Source organism: Rhinopithecus roxellana, chromosome 1 (assembly GCF_007565055.1).
Source record: "Rhinopithecus roxellana isolate Shanxi Qingling chromosome 1, ASM756505v1, whole genome shotgun sequence".
Taxonomy (NCBI): domain Eukaryota; kingdom Metazoa; phylum Chordata; class Mammalia; order Primates; family Cercopithecidae; genus Rhinopithecus; species Rhinopithecus roxellana.
Genome location: NC_044549.1, coordinates 68,120,901 through 68,145,834, shown reverse-complemented (window position 1 = coordinate 68,145,834; position 24,934 = coordinate 68,120,901). Strand labels below are relative to the sequence as shown.

General features: G+C 39.3%; 1 long non-coding RNA gene across 1 annotated transcript in view; it reads left to right on the top strand.

The window, feature by feature from the left end:
* Positions 1 to 730: 730 nt before the first annotated feature.
* Positions 731 to 24,934, top strand: part of LOC104675358 — a 41,063-nt gene continuing 16,859 nt past the window's right edge. Inside the window, exons 1-2 of the long non-coding RNA XR_749767.2 lie at positions 731 to 842; positions 19,428 to 19,517. This is a non-coding gene — a long non-coding RNA (uncharacterized LOC104675358). The remainder of the gene's footprint in view (positions 843 to 19,427; positions 19,518 to 24,934) is intronic.

The window sequence follows — 24,934 nt, the reverse complement described above, 5'->3', positions numbered from 1 at the left end:
GGGGAGAAAATGACGTATATCACGGTACAAAACCCTTATTGTGGTATCCGATCTTCCCTGCTCATATATTCCTATTTATGTCAGTAAAATAAATCCAGTATGAACAGGACGGCTTCGATGTTGAGAAATCCCTCCTGAGAAACTCTGGGCAGATTTTTCTCTCTTAAGAAGCTTAGAGCTGATATGGCTTTGATAGATACAATTCCAATTTTTGATTTAATTCAATAAACTTAATTGAGAACTTGCTACGTGCTGGGCACTGGTTTATCTTTGAGTTCTCAATTCCAGGTTTAAGAATAATTATTAACATTAGGATGTGGGGTCAGAGGGATGAGTACAATACAAGTCATGTCCTTAGTAATCCCTGTCATTGTGTAGGAAGAGTTGAATTAACTACTATAGTTAGGCAAGTGTCACATGCAACCCTTTCAATGATCCTTTGCCACCCATCCCTGAACCCCTTGATCTGCGTGTCCAGCCAAGGTTGATGATCCTTCCACAATAAGAACAATTCTTCACTCTAGTGCTTGTCTTTCCCTTTTAGAAACCCTATGAAAATCCCACAAGGTAGAAACCAACAAAGTCTAAGTGGGAGTGATTTATCATGGGAACTGTCAACTTAAAACTTCCAAGTAAAAGAAACTCTCATTTTACTGACCTACAAGTGGGAGAGTAATTTTAAGGCTGGAAGCTAGACCCTTCAGTATCCAGAAAAATCCCCAGACCTGATATGTAAGCTGTGGCCAAAGAAATAGATCACAGGCCACACTAAAATTGTGAACTTCATGGCAATTGCTCCAGTCCCACCAGCTCCACATACTTAAATCATAAAGACTTGATAGGTAGGTATACTCACCTCCTACACCCTCTATTTCTTTCTCACCTGCAGAAGAAAGGGATGGAGCTTTGCTCATGTCTAATTCTACTCTATCTTCTTAGTTCAAAATATTGCTGTAAACCCAGAAAGGAGGCTCAGAACCCTTACTTCCCCTCACACTATTTGCTGCTACAGTTCAACTATGTACGTCTGAGTAGCCCTAAAAAGTAACCAAAATATTATGGTAAATCAATTCCACCAAACTTGAGTTAGTCATTAAAATTAGTCACGGATACTTTTAATTAGCATCTTACCTTTAATGGTTCATGGCAATGTAAGAACTCAGGCCCTGGAGGACACAGTACAGCAATTTGCTTACTGATTCTGCACTTATAACAACAGAATGTTGGGTAATCATTTAACTTTAAACTCAATTTCTTCATCTACAAAGCAGAGATAATAACTCATATGTTTGTAAATAAAGAAAAGGGTGCAATGCCTAGCACACAACATGCATTTAACAAATATTTATCATTGATAAATTAATAGAATGGTATAATAAGAGGAGTGAGAATTTAGATGTTGATGATCTGGGCTCAAAATTACAATCTGCTGGTGATTCTCTGAGCCTCAGATTTTTTTTCTTTTTTGTTTTAGAGACAGAGTCTCTCTGTGTCTACCAGACCGCAGTGCAGTGGCATGATCTCGGCTCACTGCAAGCTCCACCTCCCAGGTTCACACCATTCTTCTGCCTCAGCCTCCCGAGTAGCTGGGACTACAGGCGCCCGCCACCATGCCTGGCTAATTTTTTGTATTTTTAGTAGAGACAGGGTTTCACCGTGTTAGCCAGGATGGTCTCGATCTCCTGACCTCGTGATCCACCTGCCTCGGCCTCCAGATTTTTTATGTCTACATCAAGAATAGTATCACCTCCTTCTAAAGAGAATAATAATCTGATTAATGATTAATCATCTAAGGAGAATATGAATCTGATAATATTCTTAGTTGTTGTGAAAATTAAACAAGAAAATGAGCATTATTGAACCTAACACAGTTTTGGCACATAGCTTATGCAAAATCAGATTGACAAACTTTGGTTTAACTTCATTAGCCACCAAAATATCTGTGAAGGTAACTGCAAACCAAATCCACAAATAGAATAAGACAAACAGAATGGTTTTATTAATTGATCTGGCCATGGTTAATTCCAAGTAACAAAGAAAATGGAAAACAGAAAACAGAAAAAAATCCAGTCTCTAAAACGACCATGAACCCAAAATCATGAGATGGTCAGCAAGGCTGTACGGGAGTACAGTGAACCATCCAGAGGGAGTGAGCATGGTGCTCCCAGTGACCTTGAGAAAAATCGCTTACGCAATGAAGGCAGAAAGCATGACATACATTTGAATCTAGTTAAGAGAGAAATGGAGGCTAAGGCCATAGAGCACTCATTTTGCTCCTTCAGAGGAGAGTAGAAGTAAAGTACAGTGTCATTGCCTGGCAATTGCAAAAAATAGAGGCAACCTATTTACAATATTTGAAAGTTACATGGAAATTCACTACTTAATTCTCTCTCAAGATCTCACATTATATTCCTGAAAGCAACCTTAGTTTCCACGATGTCCTCCTTCTCTGCTTCTTTCTTCTCCTCCTACTCCTCCAGCCCCCTCTCCTCCTCATTTTTGTTCTTCTATCATTTGCAGAGGCAGCTGTAGTAGTTTGTAAACTGGCAATGGAGGGGACAATTTAAAAGGGAGTGAAAAATGAAAGCATTTCAGCTGGGCACAGAGGCTTTCGCCTATAATCCCAGCAGTTTGGGAGGCCTAGGTGGGCAGATCACTGGAGGTCAGGACATCGAGACCAGCCTGGCTAACATGGTGAAACCCCGTCTCTACTAAAAATACAAAATTAGCCAGGAGTGGTGGCGGGCAACTGTAATCCCAGCTATTGGGGAGGCTGAGGCATGAGAATCACTTGAATCCAGGCGGTGAGGTTGCAGTGAGCTGTGATCATGCCATTGCACTCCAGCCTGGGTGACAGAATGAGACTCTGTCTTTAAAGAAAAAACAAAAAAAGAAGAAGAGGGATCGGGAGCAAGATGGCCGAATAGGAACAGCTCCAGCCTCCAGCTCCCAGCACGAGCAACACAGAAGACAGGTGATTTCTGCATTCTCAACTGAGGTACGGGGTTCATCTCACTGGGGAGTGCCAGACAGTTGGCGCTGGTCCGCGGATGCAGCCTGACCAGTGAGAGCTGAAGCAGGGCAAGGCATCACCTCACCTGGGAAGCACAAGGGGGAAGGGAATCCCTTTTCCTAGCCAAGGGAAACCGAGACACACAACACCTGGAAAATCGCGTAACTCTCACCCTAATATTGTGCTTTACCAACGGTCTTAGCAAACAGCACACCAGGAGATATCCCACACCTTGCCCCGAGCGTCCCACGCCCACAGAGCCTCCCTCATTGCTAGCACAGCAGTCTGAGATCTAACTGCAAGGCAGCAACGAGGGTGGGGGAGGGGCGACATCCATTGCTGAGGCTTAAGTAGGTAAACAAAGCCTCCAGGAAGCTCAAACTGGGTGCAGCCTACCTCAGCTCAAGGAGGCCTGTGTGTCTCTGTAGACTCCACCTTTGGGTGGAGTCTGACAGCTGTCTGACAGCTTTGAAGAGAGCAGTGGATCTCCCAACACAGAGGTTGAGATCTGAGAACAGACACACTGCCTGCTCAAATGGGTCCCTGACCCCTGAGTAGCCTAACTGGGAGACATCCCCCACTAGGGGCAGACCAACACCTCACACCTCACACGGTGGGGTACACCCCTGAGACGAAGCTTCCAGAGCAAGAATCAGACAGAAGCATTTGCTGTTCAGCAATATTCTATCTTCTGCAGCCTCTGCTGCTGATACCCAGGCAAACAGGGTCTGGAGTGGACCTCAAGCAGTCTCCAACAGACCTACAGCTGAGGGTCCTGTTAGAAGGAAAACTAACAAACAGAAAGGACACCCACACCAAAACCCCATCAGTACGTCACCAGCATCAAAGTCCAAAGGCAGATAAAACCACAAAGATGGGGAAAAAGCAGGGCAGAAAAGCTGGAAAATCAAAAAATCAGAGCACATCTCCCCCTCCAAAGGAACGCAGCTCATCGCCAGCAACAGATCAAAGCTGGATGGAGAATGACTTTGACGAGTTGAGAGGAGAAGGCTTCAGTCGATCAGACTTCTCAGAGCTAAAGGAGGAACTACATACCCAGCACAAAGAAACTAAAAATCTTGAAAAAGAATGGAAGAATAGATAACTAGAATAATCAATGCAGAGAAGGCCATAAACGAACTGACAGAGATAAAAACCATGACATGAGAAATACGTGACAAATGCACAAGCTTCAGTAACCAACTCGATCAACTGGAAGAAAGAGTATCAATGATGGAAGATCAAATGAATGAAATGAAGCGAGAAGAGAAGTCTAGAGAAAAAAAGGAAAAAGAAACGAATAAAGCCTCCAAGAAATATGGGATTATGTGAAAAGACCAAATCTACGTCTGATTGGTGTGCCTGAAAGTGAGGGGGAAAATGGAACCAAATTGGAAAACACTCTTCAGGATATCATCCAGGAGAACTTCCCCAACCTAGTAAGGCAGGCCAACATTCACATTCAAGAAATACAAAGAACGCCACAAAGATACTCCTCGAGAAGAGCAACTCCAAGACACATAATTGTCAGATTCACCAAACGTGAAATGAAGGAAAAATGTTAAGGGCAGCCAGAGAGAAAGGTCGGGTTACACACCAAGGGAAGCCCGTCAGACTAACAGCAGATCTCTCACCAGAAACTCTCCAAGCCAGAAGAGAGTGGGGGCCAATATTCAACATTCTTAAAGAAAAGAATTTTCAACCCAGAATTTCATATCCATCCAAATTAAGTTTCATAAGTGAAGGAGAAATAAAATCCTTTACAGACAAGCAAATGCTTAGAGATTTTGTCACCACCAGGCCTGCCCTACAAGAGATCCTGAAGGAAGCAGTAAACATGGAAAGGAACAACCAGTACCAGCCATTGCAAAAACATGCCAAAATGTAAATACCATTGATGCTAGGAAGAAACTGCATCAACTAATGAGCAAAGTAACCAGCTAATATCACAATGACAGGATCAAGTTCACACATAACAATATGAACCTGAAATGTAAATGGACTAAATGGTCCAATTAAAAGACACAGACTGGCAAATTGGATCAAGAGTCAAGACCCATCAGTTTGCTGTATTCAGGAGACCCATCTCACAGGCAGAGACACACATAGGCTCAAAATAAAGGGATGGAGGAAGATCTACCAAGCAAATGGAGAACAAAAAAAAGCAGGGGTTGCAATCCTAGTCTCTGATAAAACAGACTTTAAACCATCAAAGATCAAAAGAGACAAGGCCATTACATAATGGTAAAGGGATCAATTCAACAGGAAGAGCTAACTATCCTAAATATATATGCACCCAATACAGGAGCACCCAGATTCATAAAGCAAGTCCTCAGAGACTTACAAAGAGACTTAGACTCCCATACAATAATAATGAGAGACTTCAACACCCCACTGTCAACATTAGACACATCAACGAGACAGAAAGTTAACAAGGATATCCAGGAATTGAACTCAACTCTGCATCAAGTGGACCTAATAGACATCTACAGAACTCTCCACCCCAAATCAACAGAATATACATTCTTCTCAGCATCACAACACACTTATTCCAAAATTGACCACATAGTTGGAAGTAAAGCACTCCTCAGCAAATGTAAAACAACAGAAATTATAACAAACTGTCTCTCAGACCACAGTGCAATCAAACTAGAACTCAGGACTAAGAAACTCAATCAAAACCACTCCACTACATGGAAACTGAACAACCTGCTCCTGAATGACTACTGGGTACATAACGAAATGAAAGCAGAAATAAAGATGTTCTTTGAAACCAATGAGAACAAAGATACAACATACCATAATCTCTGGGACACATTTAAAGCAGTGTGTAGAGGGAAATTTATAGCACTAAATGCTCACAAGAGAAAGCTGGAAAGATCTAAAATTGACAACTTAACATCACAATTAAAAGAACTAGAGAAGCAAGAGCAAACACATTCAAAAGCTAGCAGAAGGCAAGAAATAACTAAGATCAGAGCAGAACTGAAGAAGATAGAGACACAAAAAACCCTCCAAAAAAATCAATGAATCCAGGAGCTGGGTTTTTTTAAAAGATCAACAAAATTGACAGACAGCTAGCAAGACAAATAAAGAAGAAAAGAGAGAAGAATCAAATAGATGCAGTAAAAAATGATAAAGGGGATATCATCACCAACCCCACAGAAAAACAAACTACCATCAGAGAATACTATAAACACCTCTACACAAATAAACTAGAAAACCTAGAAGAAATGGATAATTTCCTAGACACTTACACTCTCCCAAGACTAAACCAGGAAGAAGTTGAATCCCTGAATAGACCAATAGCAGGCTCTGAAATTGAGGCAATAATTAATAGCCTACCAACCAAAAAAAGTCCAGGACCAGATGGATTCACAGCCGAATTCTACTGGAGGTACAAGGAGGAGCTGGTACCATTCCTTCTGAAACTATTCCAATTAATAGAAAAATAGGGAATCCTCCCTAACTCATTTTATGAGGCCAACATCATCCTGATACCAAAGCCTGGCAGAGACACAACAAAAAAAGAGAATTTTAGACCAATATCCCTGATGAACATTGATGCAAAAATCCTCAATAAAATACTGGCAAACCGAATCCAGCAGCATATCAAAAAGCTTATCCACCATGATCAAGTGGGCTTCATCCCTGGGATGCAAGGCTGGTTCAACATATGCAAATCAATAAATGTAATCCAGCATATAAACAGAACCAAAGACAAAAACTGCATGATTATCTCAATAGATGCAGAAAAGGCCTTTGACAAAATTCAACAGCCCTTCATGCTAAAAACTCTCAATAAATTTGGTACTGATGGAACATATCTCAAAATAATAAGAGCTATTTATAACAAACCCACAGCCAATATCATACTGAATGGGCAAAAACTGGAAAAATTCCCTTTGAAAACTGGCACAAGACAGGCATGCCCTCTCTCACCACTCCTATTCAACATAGTGTTGGAAGTTCTGGCTAGGGCAATCAGGCAAGAGAAAGAAATAAAGAGTATTCAGTTAGGAAAAGAAGAAGTCAAATTATCCCTGTTTGCAGATGACATGATTGTATATTTAGAAAACCCCATCATCTCAGCCCAAAATCTCCTTAAGCTGATAAGCAACTTCAGCAAAGTCTCACAATACAAACTTAATGTGCAAAAATCACAAGCATTCTTATACACCAGTAACAGACAAACAGCCAAATCATGAATGAACTTCCATTCACAATTGCTTCAAAGAGAATAACATACCTAGGAATCCAACTTACAAGGGATGTAAAGGACCTCTTCAAGGAGAACTACAAACCACTGCTCAGTGAAATAAAAAAGGACACAAACAAATGGAAGAACATGCCATGCTCATGGATAGGAATAATCAATATAGTGAAAATTGCCATACTGCCCAAGGTTATTTATAGATTCAATGCCATCCCCATCAAGCTACCAATGACTTTCTTCACAGAATTGGAAAAAACTGCTTTAAAGTTCATATGGAACCAAAAAAGAGCCCGCATTGCCAAGACAATCCTAAGTCAAAAGAACAAAGCTGGAGGCATCACGCTACCTGACTTCAAACTATACTACAAGGCTACAGTAACCAAAACAGCATGGTACTGGTACCAAAACAGAGATATAGACCAATGGAACAGAACAGAGCCCTCAGAAATAATACTACACATCTACAGCCATCTGATCTTTGACAAACCTGACAAAAACAAAAAATGGGGAAAGGATTCCCTATTTAATAAATGGTGCTGGGAAAACTGGCTAGCCATAAGTAGAAAGCTGAAACTGGATCCTGTCCTTACTCCTTATACAAAAATTAATTCAAGATGGATTAGAGAATTAAATGTTAGACCTAATACCATAAAAACCCTAGAAGAAAACCTAGGTAATACCATTCAGGACATAGGCACGGGCACGGACTTCATGTCTAAAACACCAAAAGCAACGGCAACAGAAGCCAAAATTGACAAATGGGATCTAATTAAACTAAAGAGCTTCTGCACAGCAAAAGAAACTGCCATCAGAGTGAACAGGCAACCTACAGAATGGGGGGAAAGTTTTGCAATCTACTCATCTGACAAAGGGCTAATATCCAGAACCTACAAAGGGCTAATATCCAGAACCCACAAAGAACACAAACAAATTTACGAGAAAAAAACAAACAACACCATCAAAAAGTGGGGAAAGGATATGAACAAACATTTCTCAAAAGAAGACATTCATACAGCCAACAGACACATGAAAAAATGCTCGTCATCACTGGCCATCAGAGAAATGCAAATCAAAACCACAATGAGATACCATCTCACACCAGTTAGAATGGCAATCATTAAAAAGTCAGGAAACAAGAGGTGCTGGAGAGGATGTGGAGAAATAGGAATACTTTTACACTGTTGGTGGGATTGTAAACTGGTTCGACCATTGTGGAGAACAGTATGGCAATTCCTCAAGGATCTGTAACTAGAAATACCATATGACCCAGCCATCCCATTACTGGGTATATACCCAAAGGATTATAAATGATGCTGCTATAAAGACACATGCACACGTATGTTTATTGAGACACCACTCACAATAGCAAAGACTTGGAATCAACCCAAATGTCCATCAGGGACAGACTGTTTTAAGAAAATGTGGCACATATACACCATGGAATACTATGCAGCCATAAAAAAGGATGAGTTCATGTCCTTTGTAGGGACATGGGTGCAGCTGGAAACCATCATTCTCAGCAAACTTTCGCAAGAACAGAAAACCAAACACCACATGTTGTCACTCATAGGTGGGAACTGAACAATGAGATCACTTGGACATGGGAAGGGGAACAGCACACACCAGGGCCTATTATGGGGAGGGGGAGGAGGGAGGGATGGCATTGGGAGTTATAACTGATATAAATGACAAGTTGATGGGTGCTGACAAGTTGATGGGTGCAGCACACCAACATGGCACATGTATATGTATGTTACAAACCTACACGTTGTGCACATGTACCCTAGAACTTAAAGTATAAAAAAAAAAGAAGAAGAAGAAGAAAAAAAAAGGAAAGAAAAAATATCCAAAAGTCAGGAGAGCAGACAAAGTCTCTAGCTCTAAAAACAAAACCAGAAAGCTGGTATATTTTGGAGAAATTATGAAATATTTTTACAAAAAGATATCATTTGTGCCAATCATATGTAGAAACAGATGCTTCCACAAATATTGGAAAAAAAATACAAGCACCCACACTGTTTATATCCTTTACTTCCTTCTTTGGCTGTATGACCAATCAAAATAGCCCCACGCTATAAACCAAAACAGTGTCCATCACATTTACATGTGGACAGTTAATATGCCTATGACAGAAATCATTAAAATGTCAAAAAATGAATGTGAGATGCATCAGGATGAAGAAATATATAATGATGGCAGTGAGGTCTAATGACCAGCAGGTTCGGATTTATAAAACCACCCTCAGTTCCTGATTAAACTACTAATTGTTGGTGGTTTAGAGCATTTCAATCTTTATTACTGAAGATGGATTCATAAAATGGATGCAACTGTCAAGAGGTTTAAACATTTTGGAGGCAATCACAAGAACGCCAATTAAAAAGTATTTCATAGTGAGAATACATCTGCCTGAACACCAGTACGGAGTAATTCTGCTTGTAGTAAACCTGAGAACAGTGCGAGTGTGGTTATGTAGTTATCAGTTTGAGACTCAGGGAGCTATATGATTTTAGAATATGAGTTAAAGATTAATCTAAAAAGGCTCAGTGAACTTTCTGTTTTTTTTGTTTTTTTTTGTTTTTTTTTTTTTGAGATGGAGTCTGGCTCTGTCATCCAGGCTGGAGTGCAGTGGCCAATCTCAGCTCGCTGCAAGCTCCACCTCCCGGGTTAACGCCATTCTCCTGCCTCAGCCTCTGGAGTAGCTGGGACTACAGGCGCCCGCCACCTCCCCTGGCTAGTTTTTTTTTTTTTTTTTTTTTTTTTTCTATTTTTTTAGTAGAGACAGGGTTTCAACGGGTTAGCCAGGATGGTCTCGATCTCCTGACCTCGTGATCCGCCCGTCTTGGCCTCCCAAAGTGCTGGGATTACAGGCTTGAGCCACCGCGCCCGGCCCCGGCTCAGTGAACTTTCCATGGTTTCTTCCACTTTATAGCTGTATCCATTTCCTACTACTGATGTGACAAATTGCCACAAATGTAGTAATTTAAAGCAATATACATTTACTAGCTTACAGTTCTGGAAATCAGAAGTCTAAAATGGGTCTCACTGAGCTACAATTAAGACTGGGTTGGGCTTCCTTCCTGTTCCTTTTGGAGGGTCTATAAGAAAGTCTGTTTTCTTGGCTTTTCCAGCTTCTAGGGACTGACCTTGATCCTTGGCTCATGTTCCTCTTTCATCTTCAAAGTCAGCAATCACATAATCACAACTCCTGTCCCTATCTTTCATTTACAAGTACACTTATAAAATACTGGGTCCACTAGGATAATCCAGAATTTTTTCCTAATTTTAAGATTCTTACCTTCATCATATTGGCAGAGTCCCTTTTGCCATGTAAGGTAGCATATTCAGAGGTTCCAGAGATAAGGACACTGGCATCTTTGGGGCAGGGCCAGCATTCTGCCTATCACAATACCCCGCATAACAACATTATAGAAATGCTAAGGTGCTCTGCATTTGAGGATTTTTTTCTCCAACTCGCCCAGCAACTGATATTCCAGATGAAGAACAGGCATGAGTAATATTTCATTTGAAGGTTTCGCATAACCTGTAACCTTGCAGACTGTATACTGAGTGTGCTTAGGCTGGCAAATTATAAAACAGGATCTTTAAAGAAAAGAAGCTGGAATTCTTAACACAATCAAAAGATGTTCCATCACAATGAAACAGCCAACTCATAAACACATCAAAAACCTGGGCATACATAAGTAGAGATCACATGAACAAGCAGTTCAGGGAATAAAAGGAATAATTTTTCTGAGTGCAAAATATAAATTTTGAGGCATACACCAGCTTTGTACCAAGAAAGAAAGGAGCCATGCTTTCATATATACCTCGTTCTTAATTGGCCTATGCTACGAATGTGTATGTTCCCCCAAAATTCATATCTTGAAATCCTTATACCCAAGGTGATGCTATTAAAAGTTGGGGCTTTTGGGGAGGTAATTAGGATATGAATGGGATTAGTGCCCTTACAAAAGAGACTCCAGAGAGCTCTGTTACCTCCTCTACCCATGTGAGAATACAGTAAGAAGGTCCATCTACGAACCAGGAAGTGGGCCCTCCCCAAAAGTGTCTGAAGTTGCCGTGATCTTGGACTTCCAAGACCCTAGAATTGTAAGAAACAAATTTCTGTTGTTTAGAAGCTACCCAGATAATGGTAACTTGTTATAGCAGCCTGAATGAACTAAGACAGTCTGATCCGGGCAACAGAGGCACTCATCTTCTGTTAATCATATAAAACGAAAGCTCTGTTTTCTCATCAACCCATAAATAAGGATTTTAAAAGGTACATTATTTCAGGCGGTGTATTAGTTTGTTCTCACACTGCTAATAAAGACATACCTGAGGCCGGGCAATTTATAAAGAAAAAGAGTTTTAATGGAATCTCAGTTCCACATGGCTGGGGAGGCCTCACAATCATGATGGAAGGCAAAGGAGAAGCGAGAAGCAAAGGCACATCTTACGTGGTGGCAGGCAAGAGGGCTTGTACAGGAGAACTCCTCTTTATAAAGCCATCAGATCTTGTGAGACTTATTACAAGAACAGCATGGAAAAGACCTGCGCCCATGATTCAATTACCTCCCACTCGGTTCCCTCCATGACATGGGGGAATTATAGGGGTTACAATTCAAGATGAAATTTGGGTGGGGACACAGACAAACCATATCAGGTGGGTTCTGTGGATTGGAAGGAAAAGATGCACACATCTGTGATAGGTTTCTGACTGATTTAGACAACAAAACACATCAGAAGCAGAGTGGCTACACTGAAGAAGAGTGTGCACTGTGCACACTGGCATAGTTTTTCCCAGGTTCTTGGTTCTGGAGCCATCCAGTTGCCCTGACACTCCCCAACCAAGCAGTCTTGCAAGAATGCCCTTCAACTCAAGTCGCCATCACCATCACATTAGAATTTCAATGACAATCTATGTCTACCACTCCCAAGCTATGTTCAGCTTTCGGGATAGCTCGAGGTAGTTTGCAGTTTCAATATTTGGTTGCATTACATTCATTTTCATTATGTTATATCTTTGCAAAGCTGGGTTCATAGCCATTGCTGTAATAAAATGTGCTTCATGAAAATCAATGCAGACAGGGAATCAGGTAGCAGTGTCCAGTCTAATTCCAATGTATGTGAAGTCATTCTGGGCCCAACAGGAGGATATATCCCATTAGTAAGCAATCGTGGTTATTTAAGAAAAAAAATTTAATTTTAATTTGTTTTTTTCAAATGATATATATTTTTTCAAATTATGTTAGTACATAAATTCTTATTTACTTGTTTCAACCCACCTACCTAATGAATAAAACTACTTAATGTTGAGTATTCTCTTTGGCCTAGGGGTGTGATGAAAATATTACAAATATACTACAGGAACTATGAACCAGGATCTACGCTCTTCCATTTAAAGGAATATTTATAAACATTGGCTCTCCTGGTTCATTGAGCAAACCCAATACTCAGAAGGCCACATTCTCCCCTATTTGTTAGAGGAAAAAAGATGCACTACCCAAGTGCCCTGGAAAAAATCTTTGTCCTGCTTTCCTGAAAATCCACTCCCCATAAAACCATACACATAAAAACTGTCTTTGCTTTGGCTGCTCTATTAGTCAGAGCTCTCCAGAGAAAGAAAACCCATAGGTGAGATAGATAGATAGATAGATAGATAGATAGATAGATAGATAGATAGATAGATAGATAGATAGAAGATAGAAGAAAATTTATTATACAGAATTAGCTCATATGATTATGGAGACTGCAAAGTTCCAAAATCTGCCATCTATAAGCTGGAGATCCAGAGAAGAGCTAACGGTGTAATTCCAGTTCAAGTCTGAAGGCCTGATAACCAGGAAATGGTATAAATACCAGTTCCAGGGCAGGGAAGACCAATGTCCCAGATCAACTAGCAGGCAGGAAGAGAAAGGAACAAATTCTTAATTCTTCCCCCTTTGGTATTTTTGTTCTATTCATGCCCTCAGTGAATTGGATGATGCCCACTCACAACCTGGTTTACTGAGTCCATTTATTCTAATGGTGTTCTCAACCTAAAACACCTTCACAGAAACACCCAGAAACAATGTTTTGTCCAGGCACCCCATGATACAGTCAAGTTGACATAAAATTAACCATTTTAGCTGCCAAGCACCTGAAGCTTCTTCCTTTTTGAGATACCCCCACTATAAGAAGACATACTGGGGCCGGGCATGGCAGCTCACACCTGTAATCCCGGTACTTTGGGAGGCCAAGGCTAGTGGATCACGTGAGGTCAGAAGTTCAAGACCAGCCTGGCCAACATGGTGAAACCCTGCCTCTAGTAAAAAAAAAAAAAAAAAAAAAACATGAAAATTAGCCAAGTGTGATGGTGGGCGCCTGTAGTCCCAGCAACTAGGGAACTGAGGCAGGAGAATCGGTTGAACCCGGGAGGTAGAGGTTGCAGTGAGCTGAGATTGCACAACTGCACTTCAGCCTGGGCAACAGAGTGAGACTCCATCTGAATGAAAGAAAAAAGGGAGGGAGGGAGGGAGGGAAGGAAGGAAGGGAGGGAGGGAGGGAAAGAAAAGAAAGAAAAGAAAGAAAAGAAAAGAAAGCAAAGAAAGCAAAGAAAGCAAAGAAAGGCAGACATATTGGGAGATGATCACATTCCAGTTAGAAGCTAAATGAGCCGACTACTTACTTTCCCAGCCTCTTTGCAGCTTGGTTACCAACGGCTGATACATGCTCAGCCAATGAGATGCACTGTCCCCAGGGCTCTGAATTCGGATCCAAAGAAGCAGATATTAAGCAGCAGTATTTACACAGTGGCAACACAGGCAGTTGCAATACTAAGGTGCAGTAGGAGTGGGGTAGGGTGTTCACAACACTACTCCCTTGCCTGCCTGGCCCGCTTTGGCTTTGTCCTTGCCATCATCCAAAACTGACTGTCCTATCTCCCTGCTGGACTCAAAATCATTCAAAAAATTCATTTCTTCCTGCTTAAATCATCTGCAGCACTTTTCTGTCACTTGTGAAAAAGCCATGATGTACACAGCTCCCCAAATGCAATCTTCTTTCTACACAAGGTTCATAAACTTTCCAATGTGATAAAGTTACATATAATAACTCACAAATATAACTTAAGCAAGTAAATCGCCTGCAGGTAATAAAATTCATTTTTAATAAAGCATCTTTCTAATCCCCTCACCCCCAAATTATCATTTACAAGGAACGAAAATATAGACAAGACATCCGACCTGGAACACCTCATACTTCCAGAGTTAAGAAACAGAAGAAGTGGTTTCTGTCTTCCCTTCACACATTCCCTTTGTCTGCAGTGGCAAGGCAGTGCCCATTGCTGATATATCTGGTTAGTTCATTTAGAATAAGACTGAAATCACTTGCATTTTATGGGTAAAGCTGACATAACCTTAAGTAGAGCAATATGAAATGTGCCACTGAAAGGTATGAAATTGACATTTCATGTCCAATTTAGATACAGCTAGATGACCTCAGTCTAAAGAAGCCATTTTAAATAAGGGCCAGAGTTTTATTTTTTGACAGATGGGTGCCCTGGCTAGAGAACTTATTTAGGTTATATCTGAACTAAAGTGTGATCTACACAATTATTTTGATTCAATGGCTTTAGATACTGGGAAAATATTTTCCTGCTCCTAGATTCTAATTTTTTATGTCACAAATGTCCTATTTAAGAACTGTGGGGTTTGGTTTGGTTTTGTTTTGTTTGTATTTCAACAATCATATAAAACTGGATGGCATGCAACCAGTTATTCAAACTAATAATCTATTTTCATCTTTACTTATTGCATGTTGTTGGATAAGAACAGACTTTATAATTAATGACTTTCCACAGTACACTAATACAAAAGTAAACAGAATCGATTCTTTTGAGTGGTATCTCTAATTACAAATAGCATAAACTGTGTTGTCCCTATTTATACAACTGGAATACCCTTGGATTTGTTTTATTTTTTTCTTTTTTTTTAAACCCAGAAAGCAAGCAATGTAACCGTTTAATTGTCTAAGACGTATACTCTCAAAACCAATTATCACGTCGCTTCTCAAATACAACAACTTTCTGAATATGAAATATGCTTTAAACCAAGCATTACCAAAGACAGCCTTTGCATTTTTGTCAACTTCTCCAAAACACAAACAAGAATGGAAGAGTATCACCAAGATATACACAGAGCCCAAATAATAGAGTATGAAACATTAATTAATTAGTTATTAGTTGGCTATATCACTTACTAATTGGACAGTTTCTCCTAATAATTCAGTGTATCTTTTAGTAATTTGTTCAGTCGTTAGTGAAAGAAACAGCACAAACTAGTATAACCCAAAAAGAAATTTAATAGTTTATATAACAGAATACTGGGACAACCTTGCCTCAGGTACAGCTTCATCCAGGAGCACAAATGATATAAGGTCTCTCAACTCTGGTCTTCTTTGAATTAACTACATTTTGAAAAAGTCCCTTTCTATAGTATGGCAAAATTATGGCCAAGAACTTGGGATTACATCCTTACACCTCCAAATACAAGAGTAAAGAAAGAAAAGAGCCTCAGAATTAGCATCAGCAGATCTGACTAGATAGACCTGGTGTCATGAGCCCACATCTGGATAAGACTTATGGCCAAATGCCTCTGAGAGGCTATGTCTGTATCACAAACCCAACCCTACAACCAGGATGAACCAAACACCTCTCAGAAAAAACAGATCAAACATGGGGAAAGCACATCCCCTAGAGAAAGTTAGGAATATTTACCAGAAAGGTGATGAAAAATGAACTCAGGTCACTGCTATTTAAGAGCACTAGCCTGCCTCTCTAGTCTCTCCAATTCACTGTAGACCAGGAACCATTTTCCATACTTATGGTAACCCCATTTGTTCTGAACAACAAATCTGCACACAGGTCACGCAATTAGAGCTACACTTGTGAAGACAGAAAGTGTATTTTACATGATAAGTTTCCCCTAGTACCCCTTCATCTGCATTGACCGGACCCATTTCCCCACTTTCCCAAATAAAAAGCTCTGCCCCCACACTTTAGCTCCATTACCAGCCTCGGAAATACAACAAATATGCGTTGATTACTCCCACTGTTTCTCTGATGCTTCTTCCTGGTAAAAACAAGTCTAAAGTTCTATACTACAAATTTACCATCAAATTCTCTCGGGCTCACATATGCTACCACTGTCTTACATTTCCAATTTTCATGGCTTAAAAACTACCATTACATCTTACAGAATAAAGATTTACTATCTTAAAGTTGATGTTAAATTGGCCCTAACTTTTTCAGACTTTAAGACAGATAGCACTTTATTTTACATAACACTGCTAGGAAAAATAACATTCTGATGAACATCCCTCTTTCCAAGTTCCTGACGTTCATTTTAACCCCATCTCCTCCTGTCTTGAGCTTTTATCCTATGTTCATGCCCTCTCCTCCTCTTTATCTCATCTGGCTTCCTCAAGGTCCACACAGTCCATCTCTAACGTTCTTCTGACTGGCCCTGCCACATCCTTTTCAATGCTGGCCCCAAGAATACTTTTACTTTGAGGATTTCGTTGCACTTCACTAGATCAGGGTTTTCCAGCCTTGACACTACTGACATTTAGGGCCTGATAACTCTTTGTTATAAGGGGCTGTGATGGTCAATTTTATATCTCAACTTGACTGGGCCACAGGTTGACTAGACATTTGGTCAAATGTAATTCAGGGTGCGTCTGTGAGGATATTTTGGATGAGGTTAACATTTGAATCTCCGGACTAAGTAAAGCAGATTGCCCTCCATAATGTGAGAGATCCTCATCCAATCAATTGGAGCTCAAAAGAGGACAAAAACCTGAGTAAAACTCCTGCACGATTCCCACATAAGCTGGGCCATCATATATGTTCTGTTTCTCTGGAGAATTCTGACTAACACAGGGCTCCCCTTGCACTGAGGATGTTCAGCAGCATCCCTAGCCTCTAATCACTAGATGCCAGTGGCATCCCCTTAGTTATCACAACCAAAAATAGGACCAGCCATTGTCAAACAGCCCCTGGAGACCAAGATGCCCCTAGTTGGGAACCACTGCATTAGAACTTGGCTGGAGACACCATCAAGACAACTGAGCACATACAACTTTCTTAGAAACCTGAGAAATTTTTAGCAGTGATTACGCCATCATTCACAATACTCATGTCTCCCTAAATAAAGGATTCCTCCATTCTCCCTTCTTGTAGCTTTTCCATGTGTCAGATGGATCCTATCATCCATCAACCTGTCTGCCTTTCTTTGAAAAGCAGTGGTTTTCAGATGCAGACTGGGTACAAATTCAAATCATCTAGGAGGCTTGCTCAGCAAACCAGTGCCCTGGAGATTCTGATTTAATAAACCTCATTGTGAGGCCAGAGAATCACTATTAATAAAAAGTTTCATGGGTGACTCTGATACATAACCTCAATAGGAGAACAATTTCCTTAAAACTGCAGCAAGCACTGAGAGGCAAATGACACAAACGCCTCTAGACACAAGCAAGTCATCTACCTCTTAATGGAGGTCGGAACATTCCCCAACTCCTGACTTGACAGTCTTTTTCAATAAGTGAAGAAGGATCATGAAATGGGCTGGGTTTTTTTTTACCAGCTTAGGTCAATTTTTTAAAATTTCATCAGTTTTAAAATGATTGCCTTTCATAATAGAGAAATGAGATAAGTCATAGAAGAGAAAAATAGCCTTTATAAGAGACATAGTCAATTTTCATAGGAAAATCATAAGAAAACAATAGAGCTTTAAATCTAATTCTGGAAAAGGACTCTTAATAAATCAAAAGATTGTTAAAGGGCTTAGCCAGTGATAAATTAGAAAAAGAAAAATAATCTTAAATTAAATAATTCATGAACTCAGGCACATAAGTAATTTCCTAACAACAATTCAAGTTGCAAGACATATATTTATTTTGCTATATTAGAATATAAATTTCTCATCCTCAAGGGCTTTCATTTGTCCAGTTTAAAATTCTACAGCAAATCAGTAAATATGAAGGATAATGTTACTACCTAAAATTTTCCTCAAAATAAAATCAATGTATAGCTAGGAAAACAGAAATCAGAAACTCATTTCAAAAAAGAAAAGCTTTCAAAAAGCTTTGTAGAAACTTTGAGCTATACTCTTTTGAGAATAGACTGACATTGGAATGTGCAATTTGCTCCTCATCACTGTTTGCAAAATACCATCATTATGTTATTCTAGTCCTCTGCTAGCAACAGTCATAAAATGCATGGAGATCTCCATGCATTTTATGACTCCATCTGATGAGACAGTGACACTTAAGAAATCTTAAGAATTACTTGGGAAATGAGACTTTACAGAAAATGCCCTTTGATTCTAAACAACTATAACATAAAGAAGATAGTCCAGGTCACTTTATCTTCCTCTAAGGAGAAAATGAAGTAACTAAAGCTATAATTAATTACAGATAGGAGGGAGTGAACCCATTAGTGTTGAAGTTCCAACCAACCCTTAGTTGCTTCCTCCTCCCGCTTCTCAACTCCTGCTATCCAACCTACTACTGATTGCTCTGGTGTCCTAATATTAAATCCTTCACTTCTGTCCCTCTGCATGCCTCCTACTTCTTTCCTATTTCTCAGTTTCATTATCTTCTTGTTCTGTAAAACCATCCAAGAACCAATTTCTCTTTGACATTCACTCTGGCAGCCTGTCCCAATTGTTGGAAAGTTGTTTGGCCAACTGTTCTTGACTTGCTATCACTTTTTCAAAATCTATCACATCTTATTTTCCCTATAGTTTCTGGACAGAGGGAAAGTCTACAAAAGCAGAGAAATGGGCCCTGTCATCCACAATGAGGATCCATCAGAAGTTCTAAATGAGTGACTTTATGACCGTAATCGTATTAGAGAAAACCCCATTCACTGTGAAAATATAAATACGAGTGAGAAAATGGCAGAATGTTTTAAACTCCTGCACTAAGGAAAAATGATGACAATCTTGGATGCTGGCCAATCACAAACACTCACTCTCTATCCCTATCCAGAGAGTACAGCATGATCACTATCCTCATCACAATGGCAAATTGTAATGAAACCTCTGAGGATATTACAGAGAAAGACCTTGCTTTCTGGATTGTCAAAACAATTATAATAAAACAGCTGCTCACCTTCATTTGAGGAATATAACACATTATCTCTCTTCTTCACAGCAAACCTATTTCTGGATGTCTGCTATTGGATAACAAACTACGGGGAAACCTAGTGACTTATTACCGTGGATTATTGCCCCTCACGTTTCTGTGAGTGGTCTGGGCTCAGCTGGGCAGTTGTCCCTTGGCATCGCTCATGCCATTTCAGTCAGATAGCACTTCAGACTGAAATGAACTAATGGTTTGGTTGGGTGGGGATGTCCAAGGTAATTTACATGTCTGGCACATTAGCTGGGAGAGCTAGAATAGCAGCTGGCTGGCCAGGAATTGATCTTTCTCTACGTGGTTAGCTTGGGCTTCCTCACAGCATAATGATCAGACTTCTTACATGGCAGTAGCTTCCCCTAGAGTGAAGATGCCAAGAAAACAAGGTGGATACTGCAAGGCTCCTTATGATTTGGCCGCAGAAGTTATGCAGGATCCCCCCCACTGCATCTGCCAGTTATCCAAGGAAAACACAGAATCAGCATGGGAAATATGAATACATAGGGTATGAACTTCCAGAAGCTCTCTGAGCTATCTTAGCTAACGCAATGCCCACTAGGTAAATTAGGAGATGTACTGTTGCTCTCAGATTACAAATAAGAAAAAAGCTCACTGATTCTAGATCTGAGATCCAAGACCTAGAAAGTGTCTGAACTGGGACAGGAATCTGAGTATTCAGATGCCAAGTTCACTGTTTTGCTGGCATCAAGCAGGTGGTAAACTTAAAATGGATTGTACTTAAAAAACTAACCGGGGTTTTATCCAAATGTTAGTTTCATCTGCAATTAATCAATCATCCATAGAATGGACATTTTACAGGAGTTTGCTAAAGTGAATCACATCTTTTGCTGAGAGCAATCAACTTTCCTTTAGGAACACTGCTCCTTCATGCTGGATTTGTCACACGTTACTTTACCCTAACGGCAACATGAGCTCAAGTATTCTTTCTCATCTGAATCTTACTGCTACTTGTATTCTAATGGAAATGGCCAAGAAAGACTGTCAAAGAAGTGTTGCTACTTAGACCCATTCTTTCCCCCGATTATCTCCCTAGGCCTGATACTCTGTCACCTGATACCCTTCCTATTAATTTCCTTTATGTTGATGTAAGACTGAGTCTATGGGCTGCAGATCAGAGACACTGAATACGAGGAGGATAACTAGTTACTGTGCACACCAGATTTGGTGTCTAATTCGACTTAGTTGAAATATAACTCTACCACTTCCTTACTAGGTGTATGTATCCTTAGACAAGTTTCTTAACTTCTCTGAAACTCTTCTTCATCTGTAGAACAAAATTAATACTATCACCTTCTTCAAAGAGTTGCAAAGATTAAATGAGATAATACAAGTAAAGTACCATGTTTGGCTTGAAATAAACACAAAACATGTCAGCTATTATATTTAATACTACAGGTCCATAATCCCTTATCTGCAGTTCTAATATGCAAAATGCTCTAAAAACCCAAACACATTGTCAGCCCAACCTGACCTCAGCTGAAAAAAAGATGCTCTTTATGATCTTTATCCCATTCAAGCACTAAGAAATGTCAACGTGCTTGGCCATTGCCCAAGATTCTCTGTTGGAATGTCCCATAGCATACAGCGCTAGTAGCATACTACCGTTCTACAATCTTAAAGTTCTAAACTACCAAGGGTTTCAGATAAGAGACTATAGATATGTAAGTTATTATTATTCAAAAAACCTGTTTATTCAAAAAATAAACACCACACAGTTCTCTCTAGAGTGATCCCACAAAACTTGGACTATGTATTAAAACACAGAAAATTACACTAGATCCAATTTCAGTAACAAATAAACATTTTATTCTGAACTAATACTGCTTATATAGGCAAACTGTGCCAAAGGAACAAATTTACACATAACTTGATAAGCTGCAAATATCCTACTTCTAATTAAGGCATATAATTAGAACTGCATCTCCTGGCTTTTCAATTTAGAGTGTGTTTAAGAATTCTATTTTATTACCTGAATTAAATAACGTTGGTTTTATACTTGTAGGTTTCTCGCAGGTTTGCTGTTCAGTCATATTGTATCCTCTTACTCATACTGAATCAGATAAATCAAAGGTTGATATTTGAATCCCATCTTGGGACTGCTGCTCCTGCTTATAGTGTCAGTTCTGGCCCTCAATGGTTCAGAGCTCCAGAAAAGCAGACTAAACTACTGTGGCACATTTTCCTTAGGGTTAAATTTTAATTCCAGAAGAAAAATCCTGAGACTATGTTTTGAAAATAAAAAAGAAAAGTTGATGACAAAAGTGTGCAAACCCCCATACAATAAAAATAGGAATTATAATTCAAAGGAGAGTAACATATGGACAAAGCCACATTACTTAATGATAATGAAGAAAGTTATGATGTGCTCTATCACTTTACCACTAGTTATTTACATCTTTTAAAATAATTTCTTAAGATGTATTCCAATTCACAGTGCAAATAGTTTTGAGGGCAAGCAACTGATAATACGTAAAGTTTACTCAAAATGACAGTTTTGAAAACCTTCATTTAAGGAAACATGTCTATCTGCCACAAATGCAATATTCATTAACAAAACCACCAATATAAGTGGGTTTGAAAGGATCTACCTGTTAATATAACCATTTATACATACTATGTGATTTTATGTACAATCTGGTTAAGTAGGTAGGTAAATGAAGGAAACTGAGTTATAAGAAAGCCAGAAAGGTTTCTCAAGGTCATGAGGTTAACTGCCAAGCAGATGATGCAAAAAAAAAAAAAAAAAAAGAAAAATTGTTAAAAACAATCTAACTTTAATAACAGGGTAAAGAGCTTCTCTCCAAAGTCTCCAGCATATTTTTGGCTTTCATGAATTTTTCAGACAGCATCTGTTTTTAAGTAAGTAGAAACATACTCAGGGAAAATAAGGCTTGTTAGAAGAAATTAAAGTCAAAGTCCATAAACATGCCCTCTTTACATTTGTGCTAAAGGAAATTTAATGCCATCAACACTTGATCATTTCCTAGAATGAAAGAGAATGCAAAATAGATACCTAAAACAACTTTCTTTATCTATCCCTGCACCATGCAGAAGAACTACTGGTTCTCACAAGTCTACCAAGGAAGCCAACAGTTATTTTGTTTCTCATTACAAATAGCTGCACCCAATGCCCATGGAAAGTCTCTGCACACGATGTTATTTTTTGGCAGGTTTGGACAAGCATCTGCAATGTTCTATGGGATCTTAATGGTATCACAAGAAGGCTTTCCTACTATCAAAAAATAACAACAAAAGAAAAATGTTAAAGCTCAGGAAATGTTAGCTTCATAAAGTTTATGAAAGTTTGTTTTATTTTCTTTTCCTAAATAGTTTATGTGTAAGAACTCTTGGCACTGAGCAGCTAAATTGAAATTGGCATATATTTCCAATGTTATTATATTATGAATGAATAAATGAGGCATTTCCCAAACATTTGACCACAGAAAATGTTAGTCTGTAGCTCCTCCATGTTCCATGAAGTACATTTTGGATAAGTATTCTCTAAGATACATCTAATATTACAGACACATCTTAATCAATCCATAGATCTAAGAATCCTGTAAAACCAAAATCTAGCTAGTTTGTTAAAGTTTCCATTGATAGGACACTCACTACATGTTGTGGAAACACACTCATTGATGAATAATTTCATTCAGTTGGCTCTTTACGGTTTTCTTTAATATGTCTTAGATCTTACCCCTGTGCAAATGCAAAGCAGATCTAAAAGTTTCAGTGAAACACTCTCTGAAAAAGCCTGTAATTTGAAAGAGAAATTAGGGTGTGGAAATAAATATCTTTTAACAACACAAACTTCGTATTTTCCCCGCTCTGCTTGAAAGAGTGACATTCAGAGGAAGAACAAAATTCAGTAACAAGTTGTCTTCTTCCACTTGAAATTGTTTCATGTAAATGAAGACATCGATTACATCCCCCTGCACTGAATTTACACGACCATGAGCTAAACATCCTAAGTTCTTCTTGAGACGTGGTATGGATAACATCATCATCCAAACTGACCTCCTCATGATATCAGCTTGTTTGACAAAATCTGTCTTAATATAGTTCAGTCTTCAGATTGTGATCATATCTCAGTGCAGGATTAATATTGACCAGGTTTCCACTGGATCCAAGCCCTAGCTCTGCCATTCACTACCTTTAAGACTTTTATAAGTTACTTACCTTTCTAAGTCTCCCCCCATTCATCAGTAAAACAGTAATAATAATTCTTGCCATGGTGAGGTTTCTGTAAACATTAAATTTAAACTATTGAATCTGCTGCATAATAAGTATTCAATAAATATTAGCTAGTATCAATATGTCCATTTTGGAAATATGTGTTTTCTTCTGGCCAGTTTAAAAGAGTAGAATTCACCAAGTGCTCAAAAATGACTGACTGGCTCAGGGTTGCAATCAGCAGGTAAATGGAACAATGAGAAAAGAAACTGGCAGACGGTTAAAAATAAGCCACAAATTATCTGCAAGCAGATAAAGCCCTGACTGTATAATCATTACCAACCAGACTCTATCTTTGTCTTCCCATGTAGTAACGTGCCACTTTCTTTAAAAGTTTCAGTGAAACACTCTCTGCAAAAGCCTGCAATATGAAAGAGAAATTAGGGTGTGGAAATAAATATCTTTTAACAACACAAACTTCATATTTTCCCCGCTCTGCTTGAAAGAGTGGCATTCACAGGAGGAACAAAATTCAGTAACAAGTTATCTTCTACTCTTGGTTTGATGCCACTCAGCTTTGAGCTTGCTTTTGACTACACCAGTGGAGCTCACAATCTTTTAATTTGGTGCATGACTTAAAGTTCCCTGTAGTACCTTTTAAGCACTGGCAGATTTCTACAACAATGATGAATGTGGCTCCATTTAGTTCAAACCTTTAGCATTCTATAGGTGCAAGAATTCTTGGCACTAGTCAGCTAAATTGAAATTGGCATAAATTTCCAATATGGAATCCGATCCTTCTATAATTGGTGGGGTTGTGGGGAACTCTTGGCAGTAGTGTAAAAAGTAAAGATACTCGAATTAGCTCTCCTGTACTTTTTTTGATATTTTAGAAATATTCTTGATTTTTTTAAACAATCAAAAAAGTAATAGAGAAAAGAGATTAGTTTCAACCGTGCTCTAGTTCTCAAAGGATTGTGACACATCACACAAGTTCAATTAGCCTGAATTTTCCATTATATCAGGAGCATGTTATTCTACCCTCCCTCCTTCCCTTAATTTGATCAAATATTGAGTTCATTAAAAAATTTAATAAAAGGGAGGGGCGGCACCCACTAGGCTGTGAAGGATGATTCACAGCAAGGTACTTCTGAAATTTCTTGATGCACTTGCTCTCTCTCAACACCCTGGTCACCCCTTCACCCACAGCACATTGGGGCTGTGATGGGAACCCGACAAAGGGCAGATGATCCACAGGGTGTCAGGTGGATTCCAGCAAGGGCTCTGCCCACAAAGATACGAAGATGGTAACTTAACCAATCCAGTCT